The sequence below is a fragment of the Ambystoma mexicanum genome, chromosome 1p (assembly GCF_040938575.1).
Source record: "Ambystoma mexicanum isolate Mex_15411 chromosome 1p, UKY_AmexF1_1, whole genome shotgun sequence".
Classification (NCBI taxonomy): domain Eukaryota; kingdom Metazoa; phylum Chordata; class Amphibia; order Caudata; family Ambystomatidae; genus Ambystoma; species Ambystoma mexicanum.
In genome coordinates this window covers 527,435,994-527,451,739 of record NC_090921.1, presented here as the reverse complement: position 1 = coordinate 527,451,739, position 15,746 = coordinate 527,435,994, and the positions used below count along the sequence as shown (strand labels likewise).

Sequence of the window (15,746 nt, the reverse complement as noted above, 5' to 3'; positions counted from 1 at the left end):
ACCTGTATTCTTTATTCCTTTTCAGGTTACGATGGTCTTTCTGGGCGTGCAGTGTTTTCCGGAGCGGAACCGGCCAAGATATGCCCAGCCAGGTGAGGAGATTTTGGTTACTGCTGAGCTTGCCATGAGTAACCTGTTTAACGTTGTCCCTTTTTCTCTCCTCCCCAGGTGCTTCGTTCCGGTGCGAGCGCGATGTCCTGAAGATGCTGCCAACGGGATGGAAGACCGTGAGCAGCTGGGATCGAAGGATGGAAGACTGCAGGTAAGCTGGAACTGCTAATAATGTTCTTTTGTCTCCTCTGCAGGTCTGCGATTCCAGGAACGCCGGGTGCTTGTCTCTGAACACGGTGAGCATTACGCTGCTGGCAGCAGAATAACGCGAAGCACGTTCTTTATCTTGGGTGTGGTTTATATAGCCTACCCTGTAAAGTAGTCCCTCCAAGTCCCATTCCAAATATGAGCCTGGCGCCTAAGGCGCCAGGACTGACTCCAGGAGAGTCTCCGGTGACAATGCAAGGCCCTTGGGGCCCCAAATGACCCCCAAGCTCTAACCCTACCTGACATGTGACCATTCGAGTGGGGTTCTGGGTCACGGGTCGTGACAGCACTCCCCACCAAGGCCCTTCCTAAGGTGTTTCTCCTGCCTGGTCCAGGCTTGTCTGGAAAGTTCCGATGAAACGTTGTAATTAGACGTGGTGCATGAATGTTCTTACTAGGTTCCCATGATCTGTCTTGAGGGCCATAACCTTTCCAATCAACTAGATAGTATAGTTTGGATCTGGTATATTTGGAGTCTAGGATTTCTTTCATTTCGTATTCGGGTTCTCCATCGATCATGATGGGTTCAGGTGGTGGTTTACCTCATGTTCCGGGTTGTACTGGTTTTAGGAGTGAGACGTGGAACACTGGATGAATTTGCATGTTAGCTGGCAATGTTAGTTTAACTGCTGCCGGGTTGATGATGGCTTGAACAGGATGTGGCCCCAAATAGCGAGGACAAAAAGTTTGGGTTCCCTTTAGTGGTATGTACTTTGTTGCTAGCCAAACTTTGTCTCCTATCTGATAGTCAGGAGCCTTTTTTCGATGTTGGTCTGCAAACCTTTTTTGCTTACTTTTGGCTTGGATTAATTGTTCTGTTGCCCTTTTAAAGGCCTGAGTGATGTTTGCATGAAGCGTCTTTACAGCTGGCATTTCAAGGCTGGGAGGGCTGTCAAGTTCGGAAGTATGTGGATGTCTGCCGTAGAGGGTGAAAAAGGGTGTTTGCCCAGTACTGGAATGTACAGAATTGTTATAAGCATAGTCGGCTATCCATAATAGATCTCTCCAGGTTCCCTCAACTTGATGCAGCATGCATCACAGGTTTTGTTCGAGAGTCTGGTTGGTCCTCTCTGTTTGACCATCCGTTTGGGGGTGATGGCTAGTGGATAGCCGTATGTCGATGTGAGCTATAGCGTAGCATTTTTTTCCCAGAAGTTTGATACAAATTGGCTCCCTCGATCAGAGACCAGGACTGAAGGGAATCCATGCAGTTTGATAATGTTTTCTAAAAACACCTTTGCTAGCTGGGAAGCATCTGGAAGGCCTTTGAAAGGGATAAAGTGTGCCATTTTAGAAAAAAGGTCCACTACAACTAAAATGGTATTGAACCCTTGGCTGGGAGGTAAATCAGTCATGAAATCGAGAGAGAGTGTGTGCCATGGTGCCAGAGGTATTTCTTTTGGTTGCAGGAGGCCAGCTGGTCTTTGCTTCAATGACTTGTTTTGTGCACACACTCCACGTGGCTGAACGTATTGGATGACGTCTTGACGCCAAGTGGGTCACCAATAATTGCATTTTACTTTGGCTAAGGTTTTGGCGATTCCGGGATGACCTTCCATCAAAGAGTTGTGATATTTTGAAATGATTTGTTGTTGTAGCTCGGCCTTAGGCACGTACAGGCGTTCACCAAAATATGGCAGTTGATTTTCGACAACATATTGTTTTACTTTGGTATGCCATTCCAGTAAGTCCCTTGGGGTTATTTCCTGTTGGATCGCATTTCTAAGTTCAGTATGTGTCAAAGCTGTGATGAGGCCTAAAAGCTTGTCCTCAGGTATAATGGCCACTGGATCTGGAGTTGCATATTCTTTTTCATCGATGCCCATGCGAGATAGTGCATCAGCTTTCCCATTTCTTATGCCTGGCCGTTAAGTGATTATATAGACATATTCCGCGAAGAAAAGGGCCCATCGTAATTGGCACGAGGATTGCGCCTTTGCTGTTTTTAAATATTGTAAGTTCCGATGGTCCGTAATTACAGTGACCCTATGCCTGGCCCCTAAGAGATAATGTGCCATGCCCTGAAGGCAGATTTTATAGCAAGCAGTTCCTTATCGGTAATGGCATAATTGAGTTCAGGAGGTGTACATTTTCGTGACCAGAAGGCCACAGGGTGCAACTGGCCAGTTTCAGGGTCTTTTTGAGAAATAACCGGCCCATCGCCATACTGGAAGCATCTGTTTCCACGATGTAAGGTAAATCTGGACGAGGATGTCGTAGGATCGGGGCTGAGGTGAATTTTTCCTTTAGTTTTTGGAAGGCCTTTTCAGCATCTTCTGACCATATGAATTTTTTATTGTTTTTTCGTAGAAGTAACGTGATTGGATGCACAATCTGAGAAAAGTCTGGGATGAATCGACGGTAGAAATTTGCAATCCAGCATACTCTGGATCCCTTTTACTGAGGTGCATCCACCTTGTGTGCATCCATTCGAATGCCCTTCGGAGTAAGAATGAAACCAGGAAATTCAACTTCGGTTACATGGAAAGAACATTTTTCAAGTTTTGCATATAGTCGATGTTGGCACAGTTTAGCAAGGACAGCACGGACATGCTTAACATGGTCTTGTTCTGAGGTTGAATACACTAGGACGCCGCCGGGGCATTGCACAGCCCGAAAGGCATTACCTGGTACTCAAACAACCCATATTTAGTACGAAAGGCCATTTTCCATTCATCTCCCTTTTTGACTCGGGCCAGGTGGTACGCTCCTCTGAGGTCTAACTTCGTATAAATCTGTGATCTAGCATCTCGGGAAAAAGGGGGAATGGGTAACCGTTTTTCATGGTGATCTAGATCAGGGCGCGATAGTCAATACAGGTTCTTAAGTCCCCTTCCTTTTTTGGTACGAAGAACAGGGGACTGGCTGCCGGAGATTTGGATGGGCGAATGAACCCATTTGCCAAGTACTGGTACAGATAGGACTTTAGATGCTGGTTTTCTGATTTGGTGAGCTCGCAGATTCTACCGCACCAGGAATGAGGTCAATTTGACAGTCGTAGGACCTGTGCGGTGGTAGCGTATTAGCTTGTTCCTTCTGGAGGACATCCTGTAAATCTTGATATTCTTCAGGGAGAGTACTGGTTGCGCCAAGTGTAACTATACCGACTCTTGGACTCATAGAAACCTTGAAACTGGACTTGTTTTCTTGGAGATAGCAGGTCGAGGCGCAATCATGAGGAAAAGTCAGTTTTCTTGCACGCCAATCTATCCGAGGGTTATGAGCAACTAACCATGGCATCCCTAAAATTATCTGAAACTGAGGCGCCTTGATGAGATCGAAGAAAATCGATTCCCGGTGTCCATCCTGGCACAGCAGGGTTATTCCTGCCGTACATCGGGTTACTGGTCCAGAAGCAATTTCAGTCCCATCTACTGTGGTCACCTTTGCTGTGTTTGGCTTAAAACTTAAGGGAAGCCCCATCCGTGCGGCCAGATCTTGATCAATATAATTCCCAATTTCCCCGCTGTCTATGTAAGCTTCAACGGAATGCATCTTTGAAGGTTGTTGGTGATTGATTAGGATTACTGGTATTGCAAAATGTGAGGTTCGTTGCTCATTCTTCTCACTCGACAAACTGACCTCTACTTTTGTCGAGCTAGGCAGTTTTCCGATTCCTTACTCTCATCCTTTTCTGTAGCTCCTACAATTCGCTTGGGAGGTTTTATTGGACAGTCTTTTAAGAAGTGCCCCGATTGTCCGCAGTACAAACATAACTGCTGTTGCCTTCTCTTGTCTCTTTCGGCTTTTGTTCACGGTTGTCGTATGCCTCCAATTTGCATTGGCTCTGTGGTATTCTCTGACGCGCGTGGAGTAGCATCTTTGGTTCGTAGATACACAGCCCATGTGTCGGATTTGGACCGATCCGCTTTCCGATCTTGTAATCGATGATCTAATTGCACCACCAGATTGATGAATTCACCACAGTCTCTAGGTGGATCAACTACCTGAGCCAAGACGTCCTTTAATTCCCCTCGAAGGCCTCGGTGAAACAATGTGGTTCTCTTGTCTTCAGGCCACCTGGTTTCGGCCACCAACCTATTGAAGGTTGCTATGTATGTTAGCAAGTCCTGATTCCCCTGCTGGAGTGACAAGTGTTCATTGTCTACAGTTTGTTCATGGGTGTGTCAGGCAAAGAGTTTTTCCATTTCCCTTTGGAAGCCCCCAAAGTCACGTAGTAACGGATCATCTTAGCTTACAAGCGGCACTGACCAGTCTGCTGCACTACCACTTAGATATGATAAAATAAATGCTACACGTGCTTGATCGTTAGGGAATGCAGCCGGTCTGCAGAGGAAATGAAGGCGACATTGATTCATGAAAGCTGCATATTTTCTTGGATCTCCTGAAAACTTTTCTGGCGGTGCTAAGGGTATTGTTCTGGGTAAATTTATTTGTACTGGAGCGGTAGACAACGTGGTTGCCTGTGCCGGTGTAGTTGTTTCTGGTAATGGAGCTTGCCCAGCCTGTGATTGCAGTATTTGCCTGCTGAGTTCTTCAGTGCGATCCTTGGTGATGACAAGATCCCTTCGCAGGGCATTAGTCTCTTGCCTAGCCGAATGCACTTCGGCGCGTAATTGCCCTAATAACTGAGCAAGTTGGTCCATTTCAGAGGTCTCCATGGCGCCCAGGTGGATTTTGTTATGAGGCTTCACGTTCTGTTACGCTCACCTGATATCCACGGGGACACCTGTATGCCCTGGTTGCCGGATTTCCCCCAGGTGCACTCAATTCGGGATGATGTCTTCTATGGCAGGTGGGCCCTGTTATGATGTCTGGCGTACTCTCCGTCTTGCTTTCTGCGCAGGGGCGCGTAGTTTCTGCAGGTTGAAGCGAACGAGTTAACTTCACTGATGCCAACCCATTCAAGTGTCTTTAAAGAGGTAAGTTCGATTATAGTAGTCTTTGAGGGCCTTTGCTTTCTTGCGGGCTATTAATGTCTTTCCCTGATTGTTTCCCCCTTAGGAATGCAGAGGTTCCCTGGGTGCGCTGCTTGGGTTCGGCTCCCGCCGGGATTTATGGACACGGAGCGTATGAAGAAAGGTAAGTTCAGCGCGAAGTGCGGCGCGCTAATGTCGTTTTGGGCTAACCTGTATTCTTTATTCCTTTTCAGGTTACGATGGTCTTTCTGGGCGTGCAGTGTTTTCCGGAGTGGAACCAACCAAGATATGCCCAGCCAGGTGAGGAGATTTTGGTTACTGCTGAGCTTGCCGTGAGTAACCTGTTTAACGTTGTCCCTTTTTCTCTCCTCCCCAGGTGCTTTGTTCAGGTGCAAGAGTGATGTCCTGAAGATGCTGCCAACGGGAAAGAAAACCGCGAGCAGCTGGGATCGAAGGATGGAAAACTGCAGGTAAGCTGGAACTGCTAATAATGTTCTTTTGTCTCCTCTGCAGGTCAGCGATTCCAGGAACGCCGGGTGCTGGTCTCTGAACACGGTGAGCGTTACGCTGCTGGCTGCAGAATAACGTGAAGCACGTTCTTTAGCTTGGGTGTGGTATATATAGCCTACCCTGTAAAATAGTCCCTTCGAGTCCCATTCCAAATATGAGCCTGGCGCCAAAGGCGCCAGGACTGACTCCAGAAGAGTCTCCGGTGACAATGCAAGGCCCTTGAGGCCCCAAATGAACCCCGAGACCTAACCCTACCTGGCATGTGACCATGCCAGTGGGGTTCTGGGTCACGGGTCGTGACAATAATGCACATAGACTGATCAGCCTAGCTTTCTATTACTTGATTGAAGAATTGCCACATCTTGTAGGGAGACAAACTGATGTCAGAACCTTCCATAGAGACCCGAGAAAGAATGCAGAGCTCAATCGAATATTGAGAGACATCATACACCAAGTGAATGAGTGTTCCGAGGCAACCTTAAGGAATGAATGAGACTGTTGCGGAAGAAGATTAAAAGGTTCACTAATTGAGAAACTTTTTGTTTCATGCTGAAAGAAAAATCTTCATGCCATCTGGTCTAAAGCAGATTTGTGGCATTGATTGGTAATTGGTGTATGTCATTGAAATAATCCTGCCAGCTGAAGTAGACTGAGGCCATCCTGAATGAGACTTTTTGAGGAAGATATCCAGAGCCTACTTGCTGTACTATTCATCTTCTTGTTGGAGAGGCATCCACATTTCGTCTGGCGAAAGGACAACTTTTTTCTATACATCAGGAACCCTGTTAATCGTCCTGAGATCAGCCAGCTGCTTGAAGAATGTAATGAGAAGATTAAGATATTACCAGAATATTGCATGATTGCATTAAAGCTACTTTTTACTTCCTTAAACGTAACATGGGCAGGACCAGTAGAAACTTCATCATGACGGATCACGAGAGATGCCCACGTTGTGCACGAAGTTCACGGTGCATGTTTTCGTACATGTGTGCTATCTATACCTGCATTATATTCATAGGGGTATTGCTTTCACTTACAATATGCACTGCAATTTTTGTATAGACGCATGAAGTAAAGATTCCCGTGTATCCTCTTGTGCAAGAGAAGGGTACAAATGTGACAACTACTAGGCAGCCGAGACCTAAGGTTATTATCCCTACTTTAAAGGTACATATGAAAGCACCTGTCCCTGTAATAGATAAACCTGAGTTACCTTTTGAAGAGAGGTCACATATGGAGGTTTTAGGAGACTCTCTATGGCCCTCACATGCTGCTGCTAAGAAATGGCATCGAAGTACACAAAGGCTGTGAATATGCCTAGTCCACTGATGAATAGTCCTATGATTGGTTCAGTAAGAAGACCCTATGCTGACATAATCCATGGCATGATTACAGAGGCTCATAAAAGGAAAATGAGGCACAAAAGAAATACCAGAGAGAATGACCATGAGCTAAATGATTACCTGAACCATACAGCACATTTGGGAAATAATCTATGGTATCAGCATATGCAAGAAGTGGGAAGGAGGACCTCGAATGAGGAATGATTTGTATGTGCTCTCCTGCCTTATAACATGGGGAAGTCTAGATCTATATAGCTATTGAAATTGATGTCCAGACAGCCCATTGTTTATCACACATAGCACTCTGCAGAACAAAAGGCCAGTTCATGGGCCGAGATGCATATCTCAAATGGGCAACTAAAAAGACAGATCCAGATGAAGATGACTATGTACAAGATACGAAGACAAGAATTAAGGCACAGACGAAGACCCTTGTGATCAGATATGGAAAATCTGGAGTGAAAGGAGCAGAAATCAGACGAGAAGCAAACAGAAAACTTGAGGTTACAGGGAAATCTGCAGAAGAAATGCATAAATGGAAGAACAGAGGCAAAATGCAGATTTGGGCATCAGTGCTATCAACAGATGGATGGGAAGAAGGAGTGGTTATCTGCAGAGCCTGGCTGGTCATTTGTCGTTATCAACCAACTATTGACATAGTGCAGAATGGCTGCAAGCCACTATGGCCAAGAGTTGCTAAAGACCCTTGCAGATAGTGATATGATAGTTTGATATGATAGTTTATTTATATCGCGCCTATACACAATGTGTTTCAAAGCGCTTCAAGGCAAGGGAGGGAACAAAGGAAAATACAATGACATTCTTACTGGCCATGAACAGTAAGGATGTGAAATTAACTATCGTACTCGGCCTGACGACATTTCAGATAGTGCAAGAGCTAAGACATAGATAAGGAAGGGAGGGGGAGAGTGGGAAGGAAATGGAAACAGACAGGCAACTACCGTACTAGGCCTGATGACATTTCTGGTAGAGCCGGAGAAAAACAAGAGGTGAGGGAGAGGGGTGCAGAAAGGTAGGCGAGGAACAAAACGAGCGACTATCATACTGGGCCTGATGGTGGGGGCGGTGGGGAGGAAAAAAACAGCAAGGGGTTGGGGGGAGACAGACGAGGTTGCTATCATACTAGGTCCAGGGACAATTCTGATAGAGTAAGTGCATAGAGGAAAGTAAGAAGAGGAAACAGGAAAAGGAAGAAAGGGAGAGGAGGAGAGAACAGAGAGTAAGCAGTCAAAAAGACTGGAGAAGCAAGAGGGGAGAGCGAATGCAATTGCAGAAGTCAGTAGTAACACATAATGTTGCAAGCCAGGATACAAGATGAAGATGTGCCTTTGGAAAGTTCAAAGACATGTTTCAAAAACAATGGCACAAGCAAAGTCTGAAAAAACTATAACTGTGGGCGAATTTTTGATGTACCAGGAATAAAACTTGGACCAGCAGCGATCATGGATCACTACTGGGCTTGCGGATCCAGAGCATATATGAAGCTGCCTAAAGATTGGGGAGGAATATGCACCTTGGTGAATGTTCATGTTCCAGTGTTGGTGATTTCTAAACGTGACCTGAACATTGACAGTTTCCCGAAAGCAGATGCTCATCTGAGGAAGAAGAGATCTGTAGAGCTGATTTATCGAATGAAGAGAGAGAATTATTTCTCTGCCAAGTCCATAGAAGCTTTCGACTCTATTCCGTATGAACAGAGACTGTTCAGCCAGACTTCATTGGTGTTCACGATAATTTTCATGCTGAGTATCCAGGTTAGAGCAAATACTAAATGGGTACAGTTAACAAGATGGGAATTGCTGGAGACGATCAAAACTACCATAAACGGATTCAATGCTATCAAGGAGGAGCTGAGAGCCATAAGACTGGTGATTCTTCAGAAAAGAAACGTCTTGGACACAATCACAGCTATGGATGGAGGTGTTTGTGCAAAAATCAGAGAATCATGTTGCACATTCATACCTTCTCATGATGACGAGAATGGCACCTTGACTGGGGCCTTAAGGATGTTAACGAAGCTACACGTCCAGATGATAGACGGTCGAGAAGACAGTGCTGATGATAATTGGTTTGGAGCACTTTTTTCTTGGGTTCCACAATGGATGGCAGTCATGTTCAAGTTCCTTGGAGCCCTGATCATGTTAGTGTTGCTAGGATTCTGTACGATCAGGATAATAATCACACAATGCAAGAAGACAGCAAAGAAAGCCATAGGGGTGAAGATCATGTTCGATGTTGAATCAGGATGGAAGGACAAAGATCTAACAGATGATGAGATCAGAGACTTTGTGAAAGCCAGTATCCATGCACCTGACGGAACGAAGTTCCTGTATCCCAAGAACCATAAGAAGTATGGAGGAAGATGGATCTATTGCAGTCCAAGTGGACAGTGCATGCTGATGAATTGGAACAAAGATGAGCATGTGAAATCAGCTGGATGCCTGAAAGGAGACCTGAACATATGGGTCCCAAAGAAACAGTTCTTCAGAAAAGGATCTCTAGATAGGAAGACTGAGGGGAGAGTGGTGATGAATCGCCCAGAGGGGGGAGTGTAGAGAAGGAGCAAAGTACCCCCACCTCAGTCATCTCACCCACAACACCTGTATGTTGGATGCCAGAGTGTGAGACACGTGCAGTACCAGTGAAAATACGGATACCTAGGAGAATCTAGGAGGCAAGGTTCCCATTGAGGAAACCATACTTGCATATGAGACAATATGATGGTTGTCTGAATGAAATCCCGGAAGAAACAGAACAAATAAATGGTGAAGAGAATGGTGACATCATACAGAAGAAAGTTGATGTGTAGAGAAGAGATGCAGGGCCGAGAGAATACAGAAAATTCTATAAGGCATCAAGAAAGTATCGAGATAAATGACATCTTGGGATCAAGATGAAGAAACTTATGCTACAGAAGTGATTAAGATATTAAGCTATTTCACACGTGTATACATGCAAAGAAATGCTATCAGATGAAGCATTCATAAAGGCTAGCTTTATAGTGAATAGAGATCTGCATGCGCCAACATGAACATATACATATACATATATATATATTAAAGTCAGTAAAGGATGGATGTTCCCACTACGTACAATAGCAGTGCTGAGCAAAAGAAGAAAGGCTGTTTTTTCCAGTTGCAAGTGTGGCGCAGTTGGAAAACAAGTGAATTACAGACGAAAACTCAGAAAGACGAGGTTGGATGAGCCAAGAAGCAATGGTCTTATCAGACTGGGGTGAGCTGACATTGGATATAAATCATGTGAAAGAACAAAGCTCCTGTTCAGAAGACATGGACGAAAACAAGAATACATCCAAGGTCTAGTAAAGAATAGTATTTTAATACACTGAAAGCTCAATTTCGTGGTCTTTAGTCACGCATGAGGGCAGAGCGTGCCTTCACTCCCCTGAATTCCCCAGAGCAAAGAACATTTTCCAGGCCGAGTTCAAAGACCTAATTGACAGTGGACCACTGAGGTGATGATGGATGGATATGTTAATTTGTGGGAAGCTTTCGTTAAGACTAGCTCATCTGCATCTGGACTCTCAGCCTGCGTGCTGCTAACGTAGGTTGGGAAGGTACTGATGGAGGTTAGAAAGTAACCAATGATAGAGGACCACATGATCAAGGGTCCTATAGTTGTGTGGCCAATTAGACGTCGTATATTTAGTGACATTCATAGTGACACATTTTTGGGGAAGGGCTTAGTTGCCCCACCTGATGTTAAGAAGCCTATCACATTTTTCCACTGCCCTAAACGAGTATGGATCGAATACTTGGACGATCCTTGTAGAGCTTATCACACTCACCATTAGGTTTTTGTAGTTTGCCACATAGGATGATGTTAGTAATACGCAGGTTAAACGTCACCTATGACGATTTTTTTATTATAAGAATGTAATTTTTTAATGAAATGCTTTGAGAAGTCTGGCGGGATGTCTGTTGATGTCCGTTGTTCTCCCTGTGTTAGATAATTGATATTAAAACAGTATCTTTTGCCAACTACCTGAGTTGTCTCTATTATTGATGTCTGGGTAAACGCTGCATCCACCGTTCATCTCTAAGGTATTGATAACCCATCTTAAAGAGCTGGGAGAACCCCCAGTGCATTCCATCTGAGTATTTGTATGATGTGAGCTTCGTTATAGTGCTTTTTACACACCTATAATTCCCTCAGCTGGCTACTTAGAAGACTATTTAGAATTATTGCTTTATTTATTTCAAATTATGAAATAATAATTAGTGCTCGCTATTTTGTGTGGTAGTCTGCATGTAAGTATCATGCTTTGACAATCTGTTTTATTAACTACTCATCACTGTAATGTCGTTTTAGAATCTGAATTATCTGCTTATGGCTACTTTTTTGTAATTAGCTTTTTAATTTGTTCATTTTAAATGCGCTATGCACTTTACATCTATCTAAAGTGCATGTAATTATAACTATGCACTTTATTTCACTGCACTTTTTTTACATTGTCACTTTGTATTGTTAGTCTGTTTTCCTTATTCTAGTTGTGCTACAATTCTATGCTTGGAAATATGGAGGTGTAGTTCTGTGTAGCTGGGCTATATTAAGTAGTCCTACCTTGTTTGTCGTGACCAAGAACAAGCTATAGAAACAGTGAAATGTCCGTTTTTTGTATTGCACTTTACACAGAGGGTGGACTAATAAAGTCCCTTTTTTGGTAGCCTTCCTGTTTTCTTGAGGCATTTTTCTGCAAATGCAGCTATCGTGTCCAGCTGTGCCTGTCTATTGAACTTTTAGCTTTTTAATTAGCTCTATTCTGTGTGGTTTGATGTATGAATGAGTTAAGGAACATCTACCCTGCACAAGTACATATTTCGCTCTTGTCTAGAGTTACCCACCCACCCCCTGCATACAGAGTGTGTCTTCTGAAGACTATGAGCAGCTGGACTTGAGAGCTAGGCACTGGTCACTTTGAACTTTTAAGTAATAAGGGCACCAACCCCTCTCTTTTACAATGAGATTGCCTTATAATGTAATTTCACTTATGTGCCTGCTGCATCTTTTTTTGCTGACATGGCTCTCTTGAGAGTGTCACACTGTTGCTATATTGTCAAATTGCTGAACAGAGATCACACTTTAAAAATTGCCCTACTATGCCTGAACTTTGAACTATAGAGATGCTCTGGCTGTGAGTGATACAATATACCATGTTATTTTAGGGGAGGTATTAGAGTCATTACTAAGCTACAACCCTTTAGTATTTGAAATCCACATGATATTGGGGCATTAGATGTAATGGGATCCCCATCCCTTCTCAGGAACTCTAGCAAAACAAAAGGGGTGATGGCTGGAAGGTTTAGAATTAATCTTAAAATCTGGCATTGCTCTGGTCAACCCTCCAGACCATTGCTCTTCGCCTGCCAAGCCATTACAAAAGGGGAAAGACCATATTTAGGGATTTATTGCAGTTGAGCATCAGGTGTTCACCTAACAGGAGTTCTTTCTATTTTTCTTTGGTTAGTAACTGTTTTCATGTTAGGTCAGCAAATGTTGCAATAACTCAATGACAGAAAACTATCTTTCAAAATCTTCATTGGACAACCTCAGAAAAGAGCGGGGAAAATGTGGGAGGAGCTACTTAATGGTCAGATGAGAACAGTGATGCTGACCCACTGGCTGAACTTTGTAATTTTGAATTTCAGATGTATTGGAACCTCACAGAAAAACAGCTTCAAGGTTGGCATCTGCATATGATATATTTGTAAGTGCTTCCCTTTTGAGGTTGAAGTTCTGTGAAATAAACAACAACTCGGGGATTGTATTTTTTAATATTTAGGAATGGATTCTTTTAGCCTGCTCCCCCCCACTCCCTTCCCTCCAGCCTACTTCGACAGAAGTCTGTCCTGATACATTCTGGTGTCAACATCACCGTCTTTTGGCCAATGCTGGATTTGACTTTTATGGACTTCATTGATTCACGGTGCATCACCCTTTCTCATGGTGGCCCTGAATCATGCTGTTCCCATCTTCTTCTTGTATCCAGGCTTGCAACATTATGTTTTACTACTGACTTCTGCAATTGTATTCGCTCTCCTCTCTTGCTTCTCCACTCTTTTTGACTGCTTACTCTCTGTTCTCTCCTCCTCTCCCTTTCTCCCTTTTCCTATCTCCTCCCCTCCTCCCCTTACTTTGTTCTATGCACTTACTCTATCAGAATTGTCCCTGGACCTAGTATGATAGCAACTTCGCCTGTCTCCTCCCCCCTCCCCTTACTTGGTTTTTTTCCTCCTCCCTCCCCCAGCACTATCTAAAATGTCGTCAGGCCTAGTACGATAGTCGCTTGTTTTGTTCCTCCCCTCCCTTTCTGCACTCCTCTCCCACACCTTTTGTTTTTCTCCGGCTCTACTAGAGTCAGGCCTAGTACGGCTGTCTGTTTCAATTTCCTTCCCACTCTCCCCCTCCCTTCCTTATCTATGTCTTAGCTCTTGCACTCTCTGAAATGTAGTCAGGCCGAGGATGCAAATGTTAATTTCACATCCTTACGCTTCATGGCCTGTAAGAAAGTCATTGTATTTTCCCTTGTTCCCTCCCTTGCCTTGAAGCACTTTGAAACACATTGTGTATAGGCGCTATATAAATAAACAATCATATCATATTATATCATATGTAGATCCGTTTTAGTCCCTCCCCAAAAGGGGGGGATCAGCCTGAACTGCTTGGTCACCACCCTTCTGCACGAGAGTGCAAGCATCCCCAAACATGTTTCAGACTCTTTGGACCTCATCAGTGAGTATTAGCTTGAGCCTCTAGGCCCAGCAGGCAGGGGACCCACGCCTGGGCATTCCCTTCCCACAAGGGGTGACTATAGCAAAATAAAATGGGTTATGGCTGGAAGGTTTAGAATTAATCTTCTCAGGAACCCTTCTTGACAAAGTGCATCTTTTGGGCAAATGGGTTATTGTTCTTTAGTGGGTAGTTAATTGTTCTTTTGTCTCTTTACATAGTGGCGTCTCACTGGATTTGGAGCACAAATTCGGTGTAAGAAGCAAGAAACATGCTGCCTGGTGTAACCAAAACTAGTAGGAGGTTTTAGATATGTGTGAAACTTTCCATCTACTTCAAATGGCCAAACCTTTGTGGCATATATCGTTTGGTAATTAGTTTCCTGCCCTTTGGCTGCATGTGTGTTATGCCTCCACGTAATTCCCAGGTCCTCGGTCGAGGCGCAGGAGCCTAGTGGTTATATCCCTGCTGGCGCATGCACTGTCAGTTTTCCAGGTATCGCGACTCTTACCTGGATCACTGCGGGTTGGCTCCTGTTCGTGCTGCAGCTATTTCTTCCTGTTTCTTGCTGGTGCCACGGACCACCCGATCCTTGGGAGAGAATGGCTGCAGCCATGTTTGCCTGGACGTCGTCAACACGTCATGGACAAGTCAGGCACATGCATGCATACGTTGTGCACTGTGTTGCTAAGCAACTACTAACAACCTTGTTTCCACGGGCATAAAAGCAGGAAGTGAAATTCAACCCAGTGTGTCTCAACAGCCTTGTTGTCCGGCTCCTGTTTTTCTGCATTCATTTTCTTCATGCATCCGTTCTGGGTGTTTCCTTGCTTGCTACCAGTTCTTGTCCTCTGTTCCTTGTCTGCTCTATCCTTGCCTAGTTTGGTTTGCATTGCCTTCTTTCCTCATCTTGCCCTGATCTTGCTGCCTCCTTGGTTACCTCTATTGGTATTTTGGCCAGCACCTTGTGGATTTATATCTGGATTCCCTGTTTCAGTGCTTTGCACTATTTTTGCACCACATTAATATTGGGGACTCCATTCTGTGGTGCAAGAAGACGTGTCATGTATCCTGCCACCTAGGTATTTGTCTGGGTAGGTAGTTACAGAGTGGAGCTTCCACGCTACCCCTCTACGGTTCTGGTATCAAAGAACATCGTGGCGGAACCCCGTAAACAGACCTTGAGATCAGGCATGCGCCAGTGCTCTCTCCAGCTTGACAGTGTGGATCAGACATGGGGAGTCTTTAAAACCCCACTTTCCTTCTGATATTGGCATGTGGTAACAGAGCTCCTTCCCCAATAGGCTTATACGGGCTGTACCTCAGAGTCTTGCATCGGATTACATTTTCTTTGTTTAATGTTTGACTTTAGGGGGGCACCCCACACTGCCCTGCCTCCTCATGGTGCACCTGCTCGCCAAGCTGACACACCTCAGTCTTCTGTTATGGACCCAACCCACCATGCTGTCCCTGCTGCCGATTCAGCAGCTAATTGCCCCTGGGCACGTTCAACCGTTGCCTGCGCCTGCTCACGATGCTGTCATGATGCCCCATCCCTCAAAGCACACACTGTGCTACCTTTAAGAGCTTACTCAGATGTCTGCTGAATCACAGTTCCCAGCGCAGCCACCACTGCCCATGCAGCTGAAGGCGTCTTCATGGCAGCGAGGACCATAAAGTTAGCGGAAGCATCAATGGTAGGCAGGCAGGCAGGCGGGCAACACTCCTGGACATTGTTGTTGCCCAGAACAGCGTTATCAGTGACCCTGAACGAATTAGAGAATAAAGGCCATTCCTGCGGGATGGGTGATGGCTGAGAGAATGGGGATTGCCAGGAAAGGGTCCATACCATGGAAGGGTGGGGAGTCATGTAAGTACAGCATTGATCTGAAGAGACCACTGCTGGCATGCAACATAGAAGAAC

At 44.8% G+C, this 15,746-nt stretch overlaps 1 long non-coding RNA gene across 1 annotated transcript in view; it reads right to left on the bottom strand.

Annotated features, from left to right (window-relative positions):
* Positions 1–14,459, bottom strand: part of LOC138525092 (uncharacterized) — a 96,614-nt gene extending 82,155 nt beyond the window's left edge. The window contains exon 1 of the long non-coding RNA XR_011283369.1: positions 14,334–14,459. This is a non-coding gene — a long non-coding RNA (uncharacterized lncRNA). The remainder of the gene's footprint in view (positions 1–14,333) is intronic.
* Positions 14,460–15,746: the final 1,287 nt, after the last annotated feature.